Source organism: Crocuta crocuta, unplaced genomic scaffold (genome assembly GCF_008692635.1).
Source record: "Crocuta crocuta isolate KB4526 unplaced genomic scaffold, BGI_CrCroc_1.0 scaffold179, whole genome shotgun sequence".
Classification (NCBI taxonomy): domain Eukaryota; kingdom Metazoa; phylum Chordata; class Mammalia; order Carnivora; family Hyaenidae; genus Crocuta; species Crocuta crocuta.
Window position 1 is genome coordinate 7418824 of NW_027551568.1, and position 22702 is coordinate 7441525.

Consider the following 22702-nt stretch of genomic DNA (forward strand, 5'->3'; position numbering starts at 1 on the left):
AAAAAAAAAAAAAAAAAAAAAAAACATTTATCCGGAAACATCTGCTGAGCTATTTTCTGTTTTCCCCCCTCCGTTCTTCCCTCCCAGGTCTGTTGAGGCAGAGTGAGGTGAATGTACAGCTTGAGACTTCGGAAGGGAAACAGCTACTTGGAAGAAAGGAAATGAAAGCTAGAAAGCTCAGGGAAGTGGATGGGGTGGGGGCAGGATGACATCTCGGGCGAGTGGATCACTCTAGAATGCAGGCTGGAGCACTAAGTTCATACACTGACTGTGCCTCTTCCCACCTGGGTAGATTCAGGCAACCAGCTTTACTCTGAAAAACATGGCGCTTCTTTTAAATGCTTATAACAATGCCAGTTTCAGAAATTTACCCTGAAGCCCCTTATATCATTTAAGAATATCTGTAAATGTATTTAGCATACAGTGTCATTCAATATAAACCAACTGAATAAATTCTTTAAAAATTTTTTTTAATGTTTTATTTACTCTTGAGAGAGAGAGATACAGACAGCGTGAGCAGGGGAAAGTCAGAGAGAGAGGGAGACACAGAATCCAAAGCATCATTTGACTTCTGGGCCTGGCCTCTTCCATGGGTGCATGGATTCTGGAAATCCTGGGAAAATCTAGCCCTTGAGTCCTTGACTGCTCATAAATCTCTTTAGCTCCAAACTCATATATTTTTCTAAAATACAACTAGCTTGGGAGGCATTTTCAGGTTTTTAGTTGTTTTGCTATTTTTATTTCAGGTATTACCTCCTCAGACATCCAATCTCTGCTCTACTTCTCCAGTACATTTTACACGTCTGAGTGTATTAGTTATGATGGTTGGTAGAGTAGATGAGTGTTAATTCTCAGTGCTTTTCCATGAGACAAATGTTATTCGTGTGGCATTCAGATTGGGGTGGAGGGGTTGTGTTCCACACAGCCATCCATGGACTCACACTGATAGAGACTCTGTTATCATCAACATGTGACTTCCAAGGTCGTCTAGGGCATTGATGTCTTCCAGGCAGGTGGGAGACTATCTTGTTCCCTGATGGCCTCTTGATCTGTAAAATGGACATGGTAATAACTGTTGGGAGGAAATAAATGAGTTAAAATACTCAAAGGGCTCAGCATAGCATTAAGGATATTTCAATAACTCAATGAGTGTTTATTTTTTAGCTTCCTAAAGTTAGCATCTAATAAATGATACCTACTGGTGTAGCAAGGCTCCCTGGATCTTTACACAAGCAATGGTTTCTCAGTTATTCCTGCTCCTCTGTGAGCCTCTTGGATCTATCCAATTCCTTAGTTCCTGTTGCCTGCAACCAAAACTTCTTCAGTTTGCACCTTTACAGTGCTATGCAGTTGTTATGAACTAGGTTAAATCTAAGGGTTAGCATCTAGACTCTAGCATCCCAGTCCTGCTATTTAATTATCTTCAAGCAACTTACATCTTGGGTACAGAAGTAAAGAGATTGCTATATACATCACAAATAATATAGGCCTCCAAGGTAACTCACCTTGAACTGACCAGATAGTTGCTGTTATTATTTTTTTTCTTTTTTAAGTTTTCTGGAAAATGTTATTTCCTACGTCATGTTCACAACCGCAGGTAATAGACACATACTTAGTTTGGTTGTGTTCTTTATTCTTCTTCAGTTCGCTAATCACATTTTCCAAGATTCGTGTTTTAAAATAAATCCACTTAATGCGAGTGTAAGTGGCTGTTGGAAACTTCACAGGATGCCCTTGTTCTTCCAACACATCCATACATTTGTTTCTTTCTTTAGCTTATGTGACTGTCCAGTCTTTAACAGCATGTCCAGTCCAGTTTAAATGTCATCCAAGCACTCCTGACAAAAGGGGATCCCTCATACCCCCGGCCTCCTTGGCCCCTCCTCCTTCCCCAAGTAATTACAAGCTACCCTACAGATGCAAGGTCTTTTATTTTTCCAGACTGGTTTTAAAAGCCCTATGTACATAGTGTTGTTCTGCCTGTAGGTTTTTTTTTTTATCATGATTTTTGTTTGTTACCAATTGGGATCATACTGTTTTTCTCACTTAACAATCTGTCTCTGAGAAATTTACATGTTAATAAAGATCGACTTAGTTATTTTAGAAGCCACATAGTGTTCTATACAAAGTCCAAGGCCATCAGCTATTCCCTTATTAATAGGTATTAGAGAGTTTCCTGACTTTTGCTATTCCAAGCAATACCACATGAGCATCCTAATGCCTGATTTGCTAGATTCCAGTGAAAGTGTTTCTCTGGGATAGATCTCTAGAAGCATCAATAATGCCAATCTGCGAATGTAAGATTTCTAACAGAATGCAAGCCTCTGTTCCCTAGCCCTTCACTAAAAATGGCCATTATTAATCTTTTGCCAAGTCAGTGGGTGAGGAATAGTATCTTGTTCTTTTAATTTGCATTTCGTTGGGATTGAACAGCTTTTCACGTATCTATTGATCTTTTGTATTCTTCCTTCTGTCAGTTTCATGTTCAATTTTCTATTGGGCCATTAATCTTTACTTCATTGATTGGAGGGAGTTATTTATGTATCCCAGATATAACCATTTGCTTACAGTATACATCGCATGTGTTTTCTTCTTTTCTAGATTTCTACCTACCTTTGGTTCCTTTCATCTCCTCCTTTGAATCCCTCATTTGTCATTAGACTCTCCAGTTGTTTGGAATTCATGTTGACACTAAGCTTAGCTCCCTTTACCTCCATCCTGGGAAAAATTTACAGATAGTCTAGCTTTTGGTCCTGGAAGTGCACTTTTGTGTTCTACAACCAACAGGTCATAGCTCTGCCCTTTGGCTTTACACCCCCTGGGTCTTTTTGGTCAACTAGTGTATGTCCTGAATTTAGGATTTCATTTCTCCCAGGGCTTGTGCTGCCCTGAATAGTATGGTGTAGACCACATGGCTTTTATTCTTCTAGGTCAGCATCTTACCTCTCTACTTCTGGCTGTGAGAGAAGAGGCTGATATTTATGAGCACATCACAATTCAACTACACTCAGTCATTATTATGACATAATTACTATCACTCCCTAAACAGTAATAATTCTTCACCATTGCTTTCAGTTTTCCAGAACAGAGTTAGAAAAATGCTCTTGTTTAAATGACGAGAGACAAACTAGAGACATGGTGTTATACTCAATGCCTTCCCTTCCTTCCTTCCCACATCCAAATGTGTAGAGTTCTGTTCATTCCAGTTGCTGAAACTCTGGATCGCTGGGTGTACTAAGTACAGAGGCGCAAAAAAGAATATTGAGTATTTAGGCAAGAGTCAGGAATAGGAGGGCAGAAGGAAATCTGGAGGGTGGAGACGTTTCTGAGGAGGCATAGAGAATAATCAGAGTTTTGTAGGTCAGAGCGATGACTTTGAATCAAATTCCAAATGAAATGGGAGCCATTGGAGGACTTTAATCTATGGACAAATATGCTCTAGTCTTTGTTTCTCAAAAGGTTATCATAGCTGTTGAGTGAAGGAAGGATTTTTAAGGGATGAGAATTTTAGAAGAGATCGTACATGAGGTTTGAAGGTGTGTTCAATGGAGAAAGATAAGATGCAAAGCATATTTTCATGTTCAAATCTGTCCACCGATACATCAGAGAAAAATCAATGTCTTTGACACATTTTATCTTTAGTATTCTGTTTTCAACCATCAGCTAGAACCTAAGATTTTACCTTTGGGAGACATGTCCAAGAGGAAGGGTGTTTTCAAGAATAAACACCGATAATTATCATTTTTTTATTTTAAACATTTCTGTGAGGCTAAAACTATACTGTTTAGACTCACCACTACTATTATTCTGACAGAGAAATAATTGATCTTGTCAAGTTAATGGAAATGAATTCATGAGGAAAGGAAATTCTGGTTAATACAGCCCAAGTCAAAAAATGATTAATTCATCTGTGCCCTACATCATGCTTTGCAATTTAAAAAAATAAATTTCTTTCAGATAAAATTGATTGAAGCTAAAGTTATTTTTTATGTGAATTTTTCATAATGTTCTCGGAACTCTTCATTTTTGCGATTAGAGGTTGTAGGAGCAGAAAAATTTTCCTTCTTCCCTTTTAGGTTCTTTGGTTGGTCTAATAATTAAGTTTCCATAAGAAGAATTAATGAAAGAAAAGCAAACAAAAGCTTAATAACATGTATACCTCCTATATACATGGGAGAGACTCAGAAAAACTAAGTAACTCCCCCAAATGGCCAAAGTCATCACCTTGAATAAACTCTTCAACTAAAGACAAAAGAAGGTTTTATGGGTGGGAAGTCAGTTATGGAAGGTGACCCAGAAAAGCACAGTAAGCAAGGGAAAGGTTGTTATAAAGATTTAGGTCATTGTCTCCTCCCCTGATAAGTTTCTAGAGATTTTTTCCTTTATCTTCCTTTTCCTGGTATGGTGAGGGACACACCTGTAGAAATGGAGATTTCCCTTATAAATGTAAATGTCTCTTACAAAAGGTAAGTCCTGTTTGGTCTCAGAGTTTCTCCAGTGTTGGCAGTTTCTTAAAAGAAATCATCCTAAAATAACCCTTATGCCAAACAGACATATTTTGAGGTAGTAAATTCTGTTCCCCTATAAGATCTAGTCATAATAGGGCTCAGCTATAATTCCCTCATAGGCACAGTGTATTTGTTTTTGTTTTGTTTTGTTTTTATAGGTTAGCCTGGAAGAATGACCTTAAGAACCCTAAATATGTAGGTGCACACCCACACAACCACACACCACCATTTATATGAGATTTGACATCATCCAAGTTACTTACTTCATCTAAGCATTATTTTCCTCATGCTTTCTTCAACATGATAATTACAATTTACCTTTATCAGTCATAGCATCTTGAGATAATCAAGTGAGTTTTATGGTTATAAATGTTATGAGACACAATTTTGTTGATGTCACTATTATTATGCAACAAAACTAGACACGATTCAGCATCTTGATATAAAATTCGCTTCATAAAGTGTTTCAAAAATACTACTTTGACAGACATTTTCTGAAGTATTTTTTTTCCAATAACCTGGATTGACTTAAATAGCTTGAATTTAATACATTTCAGGATGTTTTCCCACCCAATTAATATTTGTTGAATGAGTGAGTGATGCCACCACATTATGTCAATGTGACTTTAGAAACATTCCTTAATTCTATTCACTCCTTTTCTTCCCACAACCTTGGCTCACCATCTCCTACTCTGACTGACTCACTACTTTTGCTACCCTCCACTCATTCTTGTACTCCCTTTCCCCAAAGAATGTCACAAATATATCTCATTAATCACTGCTGTGCTCCTAAATCTTCCATGGTTCCCTGTTGTCTGCAGTACGGCAACAGTCTAGCTCCCTACCGAGGCTTTCAGACCCTCTACTGACCCCAATCAGTCTAAACGGCGAATTGCTGAGATTCACCATGTGGTTTTAACCTCCTTGCTTGGAATTTCTTTCCTCCCCCCTTCAGCTGTCTGGCTCTTATTCATTAATAACCCAGCTCTGGAATAGCCTCTGGAGAATGGCTTTCACGATCTCTCACTGTTGAGTAATCAACCTTTCCCTCCACCTAGGTGATTGTGTGCTTTGCATATAACTGTCATTTTATATTGTGTCATGACATTCCAGGGAGAACATGAACTTTGGGATCTCAGGGTCTATGTGCTGCTCATGTCTTGAATCTTAGCTAGGTGCCTGGCATCAGGCACTCAAAAATCTGGTGAACTGATTTCCATTGGTTTTAATTTCATTAGTAAGTCTTGTCCATTTTAACTTGACTAATATTTATTTTGCATCTGCTCAAGGACACATGTGAGGGGAGACCTACAAGATCAGCTGTGCACAAAGCATATGGATCTCTGCCTTTATGGAACTTCCATCTAGAAAGAGACACCATCAGTGTACCTGTTAATGACAACTGAGATTGTTCACTCAAGTGAAAGCCCCATGAGAGCAGAGATGTCTCTGTCTTCTAAACTATATGCATTCAATACATATGCCTGAATAAATGATTGGGCTGATGGAGTCACCTCAACTCCTAGAGATTAGGTTAATGCCTTGCAATTATATCTGCTTGCACTTTTCAGTCTGGAATCCATTTCATGCAATGGATCATACTGGAGACTTTGGCTCTATTTTAGGAGACAGAATGTTACAGGGCTAGCAGCCATCTGTTTCCTATGAGCAAATCTACAACAGTAAAGTGTGAATGCAGATTTTTATAGCATTTATTGCATTTTTTATTATAAATTGTTTGCATTATTTATTGAAGGGAAAGTAGAAAATAAAAAAGGACAGAAAAGAACATGAACATTACCTAGAGGTAATCTGTGGGAACATTTTGATACTTTCTCTTCTGGCTCTTTTGTGTGTTTGTAGAGAATGTGTGTTGTGTATGTGTACATATTCATATATACATACAAGGTGATCCAGTCTTGAAACATAGGCAAATGCAAAATAAACGATTAACTTATGGCATGTTACAATACTTGATAAAATAATATTATCCAGATTTCTAGAATTTATGGTATATGTGACATATGCTAATTGACATGTTTGGTACATATATGTTGACAGTGCTCCTCTCTGCGACTTTAGAAGAGTTTATGTTACATCCCATTTATTCTCACTATCAGGTGGTTTGTTAGAATAAAGCAAGGGTTCTACAAAATTTCACCTAACACAGAGCGAGTATTTGCACAAAGTGCAGTGCAAAGGCACAAAAAGAATGTCACCACTTTCTAATTTTCTATAGACAATTTTTTCTATTTTGTAATTTGAGAAGCTCTTGCTTGTGCTCCCCTCCCCCAGAGCCGTCAGACTGACACCCACCAATGAAGGTAGAAACACAGACATTTAGATACAGGATCCACTGGGGATGCGGTTGGGTTGAGTGATAGCCCTACATGCCATGTAGCTTTCAGACCACTGGGACTCTGGAGTTCAAATGTTGCAGAGATGACATAAGGCAGCTGAGTTTGCCATATTGATACAAAAGTGGTAGATCCCATGCAATATTCCTAATCATCTTGAACATTACTCCCTTCTCCAATAGTGTTGATTTCTCCCAATCTTTATGCTAATTAACACATCCTCTGGTGTAGATTCTAACGGTATTTGAAATATCAAGTAACCACTCTTAAAAGGAATGATTCTTGATATGCATACTTTAAATGTTAAATAGCAGATGTATTAAATTCCATTTTACCACAAATATTAAACTTTACCTGCAAGCATCACACTATCTATATGGAAGTATTTTTAAAGCAAATTGTCTTGCAGACATTATAAGCAAAAAATAAATATCTTTGAATTAGATACATCTCTATACTTATTATACTTATTAGATACATCTAAATACTTATATTTATTATGTAAAAATCCATTGGTAGATTATATATGTGACCATATAGCTATAAACACAGATATGCCTAAATATAACAAAATTACATTATTGAACGTCAGCTTCAAATATGGGTATTTTTGTTGCAAAATTATTGTTGCACAATTTCCACAAATATCTGCATTTCTGGCATGCTGTTTTCTCCAATTAACACTACATCTTGAGCACTCTTTCCTTGCTGAGGATATTCTTCAAATGCAAGGTTAAAAAATACAAGCAAAACTGTTCATTTGGGCTTTCTTTCCTAGATATTATGCAGTCCGTCTCTTAACATAAGAAAAAAATGACTACTGTTTATTGCATGTTTGCTAGGTGTCAAAAATGATGTTGAGGATTTGCAAACATTATCTCATTTAACTCTCCCAGATGCAGCTCAAAGGATTTATGTAACTTACCTAAGCCGATATTCTAATGTTCAAATGTTTTCAAATACTAAACTGCCTTCAAGAGCTTTAGAAAAGTTGATAATTAAGCAGAAAATATCAAATGCATACTCTATTCTAAGCAGTATGTGGAGCCATTTTTAAATGCTAACTTATTTAATATTTATTCTCTCCTATAGCTGAGAGCTTGTCAAAGCTTTTTTACAACCACTATGTACTTTGATCCTTTAATCAGCTACTGAGGTGGTCCCAAAGAATCAAAGAATGTCAGAGCTCTGGGGTGAGCTGTCCAAGGGTGCCTCTTGTACCCACTGATCTCCAGGAACAGGGACCTCACTGCCTGCTGAGACAGGCCACACCCCTGCTGCTTGGCTCTAACTGCTAAAGTCCTTGCTTATGGTTAGGAAACCAGGTGATAATAATGTCAGAAGATTACCTGGAGATCAGAGGGGGATTTCCTCACTGAAACCCAAGCTTTTTAGGATTTGGCTTTCAAGCTGGTGGTGTCTCAAGCTGGCCACGTACTCTCTCTCCATTGGGCAAATTCTTTCCATGATCAGATGGGCCCCACTGCAAGGTAGAGGTTAGAATGCTGGCCTTGGACTGACACATCTGCTTTGTGTCCCACCTGCCATTAACTAGCAGTCGGCAGCTCATTTTTCCTCTAGAAGTCTTGGTCTTCTCAGAGGTAAGATGAAGATACCAATACTTGTCTTGCAATGTTCTTGTCAAGTTAAGGGAAAATGTATGCGATACTGCAAGGTCAGTACTTGGAACATATTAGGTGCCCAATGATTAGTATATAACCCTTAGAGGCATTAATAACAACTTGTGTTTCATTTATTCATTTTATAAGTATTTATTGAGCAACTGCTAAGTTCCAGGTTCTGTAATAGTTGTCCAAAGATCATGTGGTAGATAAAAAAATTTAAGTTAGGTAGAGAAATAAGCTATAGGAATAAGATGATGAATCTTCTCCTCCAACTTCCCTGTGGAAGAGCGTCTATTTAGTGACCTCAAAGTTCTCCCATTAGTTTCCTCAGGCCGCCATAACAAATTACTGCAAACTGGGTGGCTTAAAACAGCAGAAACTCTTTTCTCTCACAGATCTAGGGCAAGAATCTGAAATCAAGATGTCAGCAGGGCCATGCTCCCCCTGAAGGCCCTACGGAGAATCCGCTCTTGCCCCTTCCAGCTTCTGGGGGTTCCCGTGTTCGTTGGCTTATAGCAACATCCCTACATTCTTTGCCCACATGAGTTTCTTCCCTGTTCTTTTTCTCTGTCATCTCCTTTATGTCTTTTGCAAAGACACCTCCATTGGGTTTAGGAGACATCTTAATCCAGGGAGATTTCATCTTGAGATTGTTATATTATCTTCATCTGCAAAGACCCTTATTCCAAATATGGGCGCCTTCCATGTTCTAGGGGAACATATCTATGGGGAGCTAAAGTTCAACCCATGGCACCATGGATTCCCAATCTTTGCCTTCTGGAAAGTAAAACTCCACCAAGTTCAAGCATTTGTGTGTAGAAGAGGAAGGAAAGAGACAGGAAAGACTAGCATACTTCCAATGAAATCATGCTCGCTAGGTTATTATTAAATCACAGTGGCCTTCCATCTCTACCTCCCTGAACCATGCATTGAATCCAGACAGATGTGCACTTAACTTTTTTCTCGGCCCTTTAACTTGATGTGGGAGTATGGGCAAGTGATTTAACCTCTATGGGATTCAGGTACCTCGTATATAAAATAGGAATAATGGAGCTGAAGGGTAGGGCTGTTATAAAGATTAAAAGACACCATGTGCGTAAACCATCGAGCCTCCTGACAGACGCATAACAAATCCTTAGTATGCGGCTGACACTTTTGTTCCCGGCCTTTACTGGCTTACATTTCCAGGTTGGGTTTCTCTCACCACAGACAGAAAATCACACCCACCGAGTGTGGATTTAATTCTCAGAAGGCAATTTGATTTCCTTTATTTCTAAGCTCTTGGGAGGCAGCAAACTCTACCCATGTCCTGCCAGAAAATGTGAGCCTCATTCTGTCACTCTTAGAACGTCCACCCATTCCTCCAATGTCATGGTCTTAGCCTGTCTGCAATTCATTGAATTGCTCTTTTATGGAGCAGCTCCCAAAGACGAGGACACCAGCTCATTCTTATGTCTCCTGGGTCTTACTGCTTTCCTGGGACTCAGTATATAGTCACTGCCAGCTTCTAATTTCAATTGGCTAACAGGTGTTTATTCCCCATAGCCTTGCTCTTTTTACTTTCCCCCAGGTTAAACACTTGTATTTTTCTGTATTCTTCATATAATTGAAGTTCCTGAAAACCTTCTACATGCACCTTGCTCATGCAGCAAACTCCTCTACTCTTTCTAGCCATTTATTACAAAGCAAGGCCCAGATTATCACTAACCTGGGCTAGGCACTGGACACAACCCTGCATTTCTCCACTTGCTCTGCTTTGGATGGTCTGTCTTTCTGGGCAGCCCTGCCCTCAGGCTTGGGGTGTGGGAGGGCATATTTTGGGGGAGAGAGGAAGGTAGCAGTGGTAAGGCATTGGAACCACCCGAAAGGGTGAAGTTGGAGGTCTTATTTCCCTGACTCCTTTGGGGCTGGGTTGCCTCTACCAAAGCCCCAGCTTCTGTCGGGTGGCCCTTTTCATGCAATTCTCTCTTTGGAAGTTGGAACTACCCCCTTCCCTTGTTCTGACTCCCCACTGTTGCAGACATCCGGAAATGAACCATCCCATGCAACTCTGCTTAAAACCCAGACCACATTATTGCATTGAGTCCCTTTCCTCATAGCTCCTCAAATGCCCCAGTAGAATATGCCTTTTTATTTATTTATTTTTTTGCTTTTGGGACTCTGCCAGACACAGTAATTAATACCACAGGTGGCACCAGAAAAGAGAACCTCAACATGAGATTCCAGGCTTTAAGATGCTCAGATGTTTTGAAACACACAAATAGCCTCTTCTCAGTAGGGAAATGGAATAGAAGGAATCGGTGTCCCACAGAGACATTGTGATCATGAGATTATCACCAGTGAGGCACGCAGTGAAGCTCAAGTGGAGAACATTTTGTTGACAGAGCCAAGAAAATGGGACCCACAAGGACATGGCACTATACCTCTGCCCTCACTCTTATGTCATCTTAGCTTTCTGGACTTTTCACTCATGATCAAAATCAAGGACTTTATTTACCATTGACTGAAATTTCTGTATACATACATGCACACAAACACACCTTTAAACAACATAAAAGAACTTCTATAACTGTTAGCAATGTTCCACCAGGGGATGGAAGAAGAAAAGGAAGAAAGGAGAAAATAAACGTGAAAGATTAAAAGACTTGTCCAAGCTCCCAGAGCTGGTAAGTGACAAAACTTGAACCCATGCTCCTAACCCACATCCACCAACCTTCCCCACTTCTCCAGACCTGTTCTTCTCAGGAAGTATAGATTACCCCTGCAGATACTATCAACTCAGTCTTGCTTGACTGAAAAACTTTCATAGCGTTCTTAAATCCTTGAAAAGAAACTGGCTTAAAAACACTTTTAATCCTTGAAAACACTACTAGCTGTAGTACACAGATGAAAGTACAAACCAGTCCTTTGGCACTTTCAAAGCACAGCTTGGTTTACCCTAATTTCTCCATGTGGACAGCACCGTCCCTGGTACAGTGCACCAAACATTCAGTCTCTGTGTGCTGCTCTCTATTTCTAGCTCTCTCTGTAAATATCCTCACTACCTTTGAAAGGAGTATAGCATGTACTTAAAACCCTTTGGTGAAAGGCCTCTTAATTGAGTCCTTTGAATAATGAGCAATTACTGTCCTTTCATGAGGAATATCTTGGGCAGGGTCTGTAATGGGAATTGACAAGATCTGAAAAAGTCTGAGAAAAGTCAGGTCTTCTATACCACGACTGCATAATTATTTGAAACCTTCCTAGGCTTACGATGGGGTTACATCCTAATAAACCCACAGCAAACTGAAAATATTGTAAGTTGAAAATGCCTTTACCACATCTATAACCCAGTAAACATCAGAACTTAGTCTAGCCTACGTAAAAAAATACACCATGAAATTTTCTTTCTTTCTCTCTCCCTCTTTCCTCCCCCCAAACTTTTTAGAATTCTTTTTTCCTTCTTCCTTCCTTCCTTCCTTCCTTCCTTCCTTCCGTTTCTCAGTCCTCTTATTAGAATGGCCAACATCATTTCTGTACATTCTCACTATTATCAAACATTGTTTCAGGTAGGTTTTGTTACAAGGATCTTGTGTAACACATCATCCTAAATTCAGTGGCATGCTTGACACTGTAGAATTTATTTCTTTCTCACATGGTTCTGTATTGGCTGGATGACTCTGTCAATCTAGACAGGGCTTAGCTTACCTGGGCTCCAAGATCTGAGAAGGTTTAGATTTGCTCCACTGTCTCTTAACCACTTAGGTATCTGAACCAGCAGATACTCAAGGTATGTTCTTCTCATCATGAAAGGGAGGTGTGCAAGAGCATAATCTCTAATATATGAACACATGCTATGCCATTCTTAAATTAATATCCATCAGATGATTAAATTTAATTGACTGAATCAAATCATATGGTCAAACCTCCCATCAAGGAGTGAAGACGTATAATCAACACATAAATGCCATAAAACATGGCAAACCAAAATCAATGAAGTATCAAGGAAAGAACTATTTGCTGAATGTAGTCTGCCGCACCATAGATAATATCATTTAAAAATCTTTGCCAAAATGATACAGTAGATTTTATTTGCATTTGTTCCATGTCTTCTAAGATCAACTTTTTACATGTTTTATTTTTATTTTTTAAAAAATTTTTAATGTTTTTATTTATTTCTGAGAGAGAGAGAAAGAGACAGCGTGAGCAGGGGAGGGTCAGAGAGAGAGGGAGATACAGAATCTGAAGCAGGCTCCAGGCACTGAGCTAGCTGTCAGCAGAGCCTGACGCGAGGCTCAAACCCACAAACTGTGAGATCATGACCTGACCCGAAGTTGGACGCTCAACCAACTGAGCTACCCAGGTGCCCCTTCATGGTTTTTTAAACATTTATTATATTTCTTTCACAAATCACCCTTTTGTGCTGGATCTGTGGGGGTGTTTCTCATAATGAGTTGTATAAAACTGAAGATATTCATCCTTCCACATATGAAGGAAAAATTATTGTAAATTTTCCTGTTTTTAAATTTTGCATGTTATGCTTTAATATGCGAAGTTAAATGTTTTCTATGTTTAATGTGTGGTATTTTTAGTTTATGATTTCTGCCATCAATATCATGCATAGAAAGACTTCCTGCCACAAAATCATACACCTGTGTTTCCTTCTGGTTCTATTTGATTTTGATTCTTTTATAGCACATATAGACATATAGGATTTTTTAATTATGGTTTTCCTTCTAGGACAGGCTTGAGAAAGGGATTCTTTTATATTCCCAAGTGAATAACCGTATTTTATACTTAAGATGGGCCTTAAAGGAGAAATTAAGCAAAAGAGTGAATAAGCTGAGTTGGGGGTGGGATAGGGGGACAGTTAAGGGAAATTAGGTCATTCCAAGTACATGTGAGCAAGCCGGGGCTGGTAACGAAGAGTGGGCAGGGGGCTTTAGATGTTCACATCCTCCAGGGCATGAGCTTGGTATGGGGCTGTGGCGAGAGAGGTCAGGGGCCGAATCACAATGGACTCAAGGTCATGGTGAGGATGCCAGTGTTTACTCCAAGGATGACAGGCAGTCTCATTTGCTCCATGTTTGTCTAGTCACTTCTAACTCCAAGGACCCTTCCAGCAGGGAACAGGTTAGAGACCCAGCCCCAAGATCACATGGTCTATTCTTAGCAGCCAGCTCCTCTCTCTCTGCTAAGAGAGAAAGAAAGAGCCCTCTGTTGCCTGCTGGGCTACTCACCAGACCAAAGGCTTGGCTCAGAGAAAGCAAGAAGCCAGAGGACTGCCTGGGGTTTGGGGTTGGGGAGCAAGACACTGGCTGCCCCAGGAAAGGAGGTCCCTCCCCAGGGCAGCCAGTGAAATCTGCATATCATCCTGAGTGCCGAAGATCAAAAAGCCCACATCAAAATGTGGAAGAAAAGTCTCCTGAGAAAAGTGATGTCCTGATGCTTCCGGGGCATCAGATGGAATTCAATCAAAGTGCAACATGGAGGGTGAGGCCCTGCAGAGAAATTCACACCGGATCTCGCAGTTCCCAAAGGGGCCAATGATTCAATTCAGAACATTTTAATTGATGACTGGCATGGGCTGACAACTGAGCCAGAGCTCTGGGGCTGTGGGGGGAACAAAACAAGATTCCCAACCCCAAGGAGTTGCCCATCTAACTGACAAGACCCAACTGTATACAGTTCATACCAGGCCTTGTGTTAAAAAAGAAATTTAGGAAAATTGATACTAGGTTAACAAAGACAGAGACCCAGAGAGACAGGAGAGAGAGAGATTGATTTGGAACAAGCAGGGGTTGACCACATAGTTTGAGGGCCCAGCGCAAAATGAAAAGATGAATCCCTTGTTCAGAACACAGAAGAAGAAATACCATTAAAGAAATTAAAATGAAACCTTTCTCTTTTTTTCTGAGGTCTCTCTCTCAAGTTGTCATGGTGATTTTATTTACATTTAATGGCATGCCCAGTCAATAAAAATTAAAATTTTAAATTACCAGCATGAAGTTTCCCATTCAGCTCTGTAAAGTGCAATGCCAGTCTTAAATGTATGGATAAGAGCATTTACTCAAAATCAGAAACACCAAATTGCACAATTTGTACTTTATAACTCCTCTGTCCCTCTGTGCATGTGTACCCCATCCTTATCCCAAAGTGGGGATGGTGCATGAAGCCAGCAGCTGTTCTCTTTCACTTCTTTACATGTGCACACCCAAGCAACACTCTCCTTTGCCTCAGTGATGAGTGGGGAAAGGCCGGAAGGTAAAAAGACTGTGGATCACCCCATCTTCCTTTCCCTTCTATGTCTACATTTTCAGCGGGACTGATTGGCTAATACAAGGAAGGAATGCAGTAAAAAAAGATGTGCTATATGGTTCTTGGTCTTTTGTGTTTCTTTGAATGACACTGCCTTATTTCTGTTCGAAGCAAGTTCTGGTTCAAACACAAAGCATAGTTCTGAGCTGTCAGCACCTTCTATTCAAGCAGAGACATGACACACTCGCCTTATATTGACTTTGAGTCTCATTGAACTCCCATGCAGCACAGGTCCAGCAGAATTCTGTGCTCATGGAGGCCTGCAGTGCAACGTGCAAATGGAGGGCAAGGCGTAGTGGGTACGTGCTGCATTTACTCCCTCCGCTCATGGGCACAACACATTGTGGGCACACCGCATTGTGCCCTGGGTCTTCACTGACAAAACACAATCCATATACAAAATTATTAAGAAGTTCAAGAAGATGGGGCACATGGGTGGCTCAGTCAGTTAAGTGTCTGACTCTTGATTTTGGCTCAGGTCATGATCTCGTGGTTCATGAGTTTGAGCCCTGTCACAGTCTCTGCACTGAAAGTTCAGAGCTTGCTTGGGATTCTCTCTCCCTCTCTCTCTGCCCCTCCCCTACTCACACATGCACACACAGATGCTTTCTCTCTCTCTCTCTCAAAATAAATAAACAAACATTAAAAAAAAGAATTTCAAGAAGGTGATGGTTGGTCATCAAACCAAGCAAGGTGCTTTTCAGAGAACCAGGCTCTCTGTCTGATTCCACAGGTCATGCATTCCCAAAGCTGGTCCTAACAACAGCTAACAAGTACTGGTTTTTGAACAAGCACTTAGACTCAGTGCTGTGATAAGTACTCTCTATATTACTTAATTTAGTGTTCACATAGCCTTTAAGTATCTCCATTACATGGATGGACTGAGGCTTAAGAGATTAACTATTTAGATCAAGATCTCACAGAGGGCAAATGATGAAGCTGGACTCAAACATCTGCTGTCTGACCCCCGGTTCCAAGTCCTGGGTTTTCTCTTCATGGAGGTAGAACAGGTAGCAGATGAGCCTTCCGGAGAGAGTGGGGAGAATGCAACCTTGGTGTGTGCACGCCTACATTCGTCAATTGTAAAAGGATTTACACATTTCTCATTTAATCAACACCTTCTAGAATATGTGGATTAAACTGGCATTTGAGCAATTTCTTGTGGCAGAGGGAAACTATTTTTTTAATAGTTTCCTTTGAAAATCATTCTATTCCCACTCTGAGAGAATCCCACTAATTCTGTGAAATTCAAGCAACAATGCTTGGCATGTAGGATTACTGTGAGAAGTAAAAGAGAGATGCCATGCCAAGGATTTAAGGCAATTCTTAACATTAAATAAGTGCTGTGTAAATAGGAAGTAATGTTTTTTTAAAGTACCATTTTAAGAACAAACAGGTTATCCAAGCCAGGCCAATCAAAGCCCTCCCTAGAACTTCAGCTGGAACTCTTCATAAAATTTATCTCTCTCTCCGGGATCATAAGCTGTCACAATCCAGGAAGTCTATAGCTTCTAGGGGCCATCTTGACTCTATACAGGGTCAGAATGAGGCCAAGCAGAGAGAAGCAAGGTTGAAAATGGAGAACGAGAGAGAGAGAATCAGATCACGTTATGTGAACTCCTATATCTAGCCAAACCTGAAGCTAAAGTTTCTTGGATTTCCAAGCATATCCCTTTTGCTCTCCTAGTTTCATTTGAGTTGTGTTTTGTCACCTGCAACCTATTAAAGTGCTCTGATGAACAGCGAATGACTTATTGTAGGAAGACACTAGCATCCATACATGCAAAGTTAGAGACCTGTGGTTATTTGCCCACTCGTTTATTCATTGCTCAATGAATCAACTCATTTGATAAATCAATCAATAGTGTGTTTTTCCCAATAGTGTGTGCTGGGTGCTGTGCACACAGAACTCTTAGGGAAGTCCAAAATGCTAACAAAAAATGACACATTCTATAGTTGGATTGTCAAACATCTCAGTTTGCCATGGATAGTTTGACAGGACATCACCTGTTGTTCTGAAATAACTATGAATAATTTTCCATTTACTCTTAAAAGGTTTTGGTTTGGAAGCCAAATCACACAGCCTCGTACTATTTTGGCATTGTACATACGATGTGGTGGCAGCTTAGGGCAAAGAAGATGTAAAAACATAAGTGCCATACGGGCAGAAGTTTACCTGTTTTAATTTTATGTTCCATATGTTCGGCATTCATCAGAGGCTCACTGAACATTTGTTGAATGAAAGGAAAATGCAGCCTGGAGACTCAGGGCAAAGAAGGGTGCACTGGACTAGAGACTAGACGGCTAGGGAGGGGTTTTCATGTGACAACAGATAGAGAGCAAGGCATTTGCAAAAGTAAAAGGGTATGACAGAGCATGTCTGCTTAGGGTCTAGGTGAGTCTGGTGCGGGACCACACACAGTGCATGCTGGGAAGACACTGAAAAGTTGAACCCACAGGAAGACAAAACCCTTAGAAAGTTTGTCTGTCTTCAAAAAAGAAACGAAACGGAAGGGAAACATAAACTTCATTTTGAAGATGATGGCAAGCCACAGGGAGTCTTTTTTTTTTTTCAATTTTATTAATGTTTATTTTTTAAAGACTTTTTTCTAATGTTTGTGTATTTTTGAGACAGACAGAGAGACAGAGAGTGAGTGGAAGAGGGGCAGAAAGAGAGGGAGACACAGAATCCGAAGCAGGCTCCAGGCTCTGAGCTGTCAGCATAGACTCCATTGCAGGTTCACACAGAGGTGGGGTTCGCACAGAGCCGGCCACAGGGGTGCAGGGCCCGAACCCAGGTACTGTGGGATCGTGACCTGAATCGAAGTCGGATGCTTAAGTGACTGAGCCCACCAGGCGCCTCAAGCCATTGGGGAGCCTTAAGCAAGTTAGCACTTCTATATCGGAAACTATTTTGCTGAAGTAGCAAGAAGGACTCAGAGAGAGAAATGGGGGTAGACTCACTAGAGGCTGTGAGAATCTAAGGCTTTGCTTGACCCCATGGCTCCTTGAGGATGTTTCTACAGACCTCCGGCAGGGTAGGAGGAATAAAGATAATGCAGAATTCTTTTTCTTTAATGAAAATCAGTGTGTTCAATTGAAAAGAATACACTTTGAAATTGTCATTTTATTTTTATTTTTCAAAAATAGTTTATTGTCAAATTGGTTTCCATGTAACACCCAGTGTTCATCCCCACAATTGCCCTCCTCCATTCCCATGACCCCCCTTCCCCTCCCCCNAGAAGCTTTTAATCTTGATGAGGTCCTGAAATTGTCATTTTAAACTTTTCCCCCCAGGTCTTTTTATCACCTGCTGTACAAAATGTTGGCAATAGTGAGTGATGTGCTTTTAAGATATTCTTATTTGGAAAAACAATATGACGCTGGTTGTATGTCATTAGTGACCCCTACACTGTTACAACACTTACAACCTAGAGGAATTGTTATGCATCCCTCAAATCACAAAGTTTACTCCCTCTGGTCTAAGGGAGAGTTGAAACATTGCTGAACTCGGGAATTGACAGCTGGGTTGCAAATAGGGGATAGATTTGAGAGGTATTTAGTACATAAAAGGAAAAGTCAATGATTGATCCTATATCAGGAGTAAGACTTCTACTTCAGTTATCTGGATTCTTTAATTGCAGCTATGAGTTTTTATTCCAAGCCCAAATAACGCAAATAATCCCCTCTTGTATCCATTTGTGTTTGCATACGTAGCTATTTCCTGCATTCAAACTATCATATTCTTTTTCCTTGTTGAATATAAATATTTTCATCTCTTGGATGGATAAGCAAAAAAGTGGGATGTAAAGCCATGTTTACACATATCAACTGGCCCTATATTTTCTAAGAACACGACACACTTCTTTTTCATATATAATAGCATGTCATTTGATATATATTGATTTATGTAAACACTTGGGAAAGCAGAGCTTGGTTTACATTTTTGAATAATTTCTTTACTCTTTAAAGGAAGTATCTTTCAAAGATACATGGCCCAGGGGCCAATATTCATCTTTCAGATTTCAGTTTTAGTCATCAGAGAGAAAGGTTGCTGCTGCTAAATCATCAGCTCTTATGAGGGTTGTACTGGGATCATGAAGCTTTATTGGAGCAAATAGACAAATTTCTGCTCATGGACCCCCCTCGGCCCCCAGCTATCTAAACTAGCCCTCTGCAATGTCTTTGGTAAGGCAAGAAAGGAACCATACTCATTAATCATCATTATTATGAACCGGAAATCTAAATTGACATGAATTAATCTTCCATCTGAGGATGTCCCCACACTTGTCAATCATCTCTGATAGTGGGATATAGATGCCAAGTGTTTTTCTTTGTTTGTTCCTCATGACTGAAGATCAGGTAACTGAAACTTAAAATTCACTGTCTTGACTTCTACCCAGAGGGTCCCTGAAAAAATGTAAGACAACCCAGAAAATATTTACAGAAAAAAATAGAAACACATTTTTTCTTCTAAGTCAAATGGGGAATAACAACATGTGTGGCTGTCATGACCATGGCAATGAGAAAGTGAAGCTTAGTTCATGTTTGGGGCAACACTTGTGTCCTGGGCTGGAAATGGAGGACCATGATCAGAGACCACAAACATAAAAGGAAGAAAGTAGTGGGGAGACCCCAGGCGGATAAGACAAGGTCAATGCCAGTTAGAAGACAGAATTCATGAACTGTGGCAGGTAGCAGCTATCCAAAAGAGGCAGCCAACATGAGTGCTGGCTGTCAGCACAATCTAAGATGGGGAAATGGAGGGGGCTCAACAAGACAACTGAGACCAGAGGCCAGGAATCATCTTGCTTCAAGTGCCCAGGGCACAGAAAACTCTGTAGTCACTTAAAGAAATAAGAGGTATTATACAGAGATTAGGGAAGGGATCCCAGGTCATGGAGTGGGGGAAGCGCAGCAGGGATTCTAGAAGTAGGAGAACTGGAAGCCCAAGATCAGTTTCAGAGATGAGTGTCTGGGTCTACTCCAGGGTTTTAACGGCCCCTTCAAATGAGTTTCCCAGCAGAGGCACTATAAACAGGTACCTATTTGTGCCCATTGATACGTCCAGGCACTTCTATAGGTACCTCCGGTGTCTATTCTTCATACCAAGTCACTGTCCCCTGATGTCATTGATTTGGATCTTTCACTTTGAAATCATTCTCATTTCCCTGCCTGACTCCTTTGATTTGATTCTTCCCTACCACACTCTACCTGGTTCCTCTTTCACCACCATCTCCTGCCACTAGACCCAAAGCTCCATGAGGCCAAGGATCACGTCTGCATTTTTAACTTTTCCCCCAGTGCCTGATGTGGTACATAGCAGAGTTCTTGGTACACAGTAATATTCAAGGAACTTTACTGAATGGATGAATGCATTTTGACATTATTCTTTATAGGAGTGTTTTTATCCCTACTAGAATAAAAACGAATATCATGTCTGTTGTCCCTTTACTTGGCACCATGGTGGCATGCACTCCTTATGTCAGAAGTCACCAGCCAAGGGGCGCCTGGGTGGCTTAGTCGGTGAAGCGTCCGACTTTCGCTTAGGTCATGATCTCGCGGTTCGTGGGTTCGAGCCCCGCGTCGGGCTCTGTGNAGATGATAGTGAACAAGATAGCAATTGCAGGAGTACATCAAAGATCCAAGGAACAAAATAGAGGTTCAGGGCAATAGCTGAGTAGAAGCAGATTGACCAGATCTTTCTTATTTAAGTAAGATCCAGAGATGATAGCAAGGTAGGTGTCCTTGATGAGTACTAACTGACTTCAGCTCTGGCACAAGGAGTTAGTAGGACAGACAACTTGTACAACTGAACAGATGTTGTCGTTTGGCTGGCCATACTGCTTAGGCAATGAGAGAAGAATATAAAGGAAACGAAATGACTGCTACCTTCTCCCTTACGCAGCCACCCATCCTCTGCCCCCACAGCTCCATACAACTCTGAGCCTTCAATACAACAAGAAATGGCTCAAAACCCAATGCTACTACTACTGTACGAATCAGTCAAGTCCACAAAGATTTACTCAACACTTCTCAAATTCATGAGAGTCAAGTGCATGGAGTCAAGTGCCTAATTCCGGCATTATGAGAATCTTCAGTGATGATTAGAGATAATGTCTCCTATCTTGACCTAATGGATTGCCAATCCAGAGGGTGTTCTTGAAACTGCAAATCTGACCATATCATCTCTTCTTTGTAATCCCTCAGTGACTGACCATCAGCCTCAAAATGAAGTATAAATTCCTGGCAAGAGCAGACCATGAGCGTTGTCTCCCTCTATGTCCTTGCTTGCTGCCATGCCTCTCTTTCATGGCCTGCTAGCCTTCTTTTTATTTCTTGAAAGTTCCAAGCTTGCTTTTCTCTAAGGGCATTGCCCCTGCTGTTTCTATGTCTAGAATCACCTTGCCTCATATCTTAGCATGAATGAGCCAGTGTCATTCTTTAGGTCACAACTCAAAGGTCACCTCTGCAGAGAGGCATTCTCTACTATCCTATCAATAGTAGTTTCTGTTACTAATTGTTTCATTCCATATCTTGTTTTTATTGTCTCCATTGTAGCTATCATTAGGTAAAATTTATTATTATTATTTACATTCACATGTGAAATTTAAAAACAAAACAGATAAACATAGGGGAAGGAAAGGAAAAATAAGAAAAAAAAAAAACAGAGAGGGAGGCAAACCATAAGAGACTTTTAAAGAGAGGAAACAAACTGCAAGTTGCTCGAGGGGAGGTGGGTGGGCTAAATGGGGGATGGGCATTAAGTTGGGCATTTGTTGGGATGAGCACTGGGTGTCATATGTAAGTGATGAATCACTGGGTTCTACTCCTGAAACCAGTAGTATGCTGTATGTTGACTAACTTGAATTTAAACAGATAATTTTTTTAATCAAATAGATAAAATTATTATGTGGTAGATAGCATGTTCTTACCTGATAACTCGCTATCACTCATCCTTCTTTCCCTTCCTTTTGCTTCTTGCCTCTTTTTCTCACCTCCCTGTACTCTTCCTTCTGATCTTTTCCTTGCATTTTTCCCTCTATCAACATATTTTGAAACTACGGAGCTCTGTTTTATGTCTAATTACTTTTGATACATATTTCTTGAGGAAGCACTCTTAGGATTTGCCCAGGATGTTCTATTTATTCTTCCCACATTTAACCAGAGCTATAACTCCTAAACAGTGCTATCCTTGTTTTACAGATAAGGAAACACACTTAAAAGATTACTTGAGCTGCCCGAGCCAACCCAGCTAGCCCAATGGATTGAAGTATTCTGAGCAAGCCAAGGTCCCCCTCCATTTCACTCAGCTGCTGTTGGTAACAAAAGGCTGTGAAGGATTTGACACAAAAGCAAAAATGAACAAATATGAAAAAGTGGGATTACTTTAATCAAACTAACAAGGTTCTGCACAGAGAAGGAAATCATCAACAAAATGAAAAGGCTACCTACTAAATGGGAGAAAACATTTGCAAACTGCATAACTGATAAAGGATTAATAACCAAAATATATAAAGAACTCATATGACTCAACTGCAAAAAAAAAAAAATCTTATTAAAAAGTGGACAGAGGATCTGAATATTTTTCCAAAGAAGACATATAAATGGCCAGCAGGTATATGAAAAGGTGCTCAACATCATTCATCATCAAGAAAACAGGAATTAAAACCACACTGGCATATCACTACACCCCTGTTAGAAATGCCATCGTCAAAGAGACAAGAGATAACAAACGGTGAGAATGTGGAGAAACCCTTGTACATGGTGGTCAGGAATATAAATTGGTGCAGCCACTGGGGACAATGGTATGGAGTTTTCTCTAAATATGATCTATCAATCTCACTTCTGGATATATATTCAAAGGAAATGGAAACAGGATATCCAAGAGATATCTACACTCCCATGTTTATGG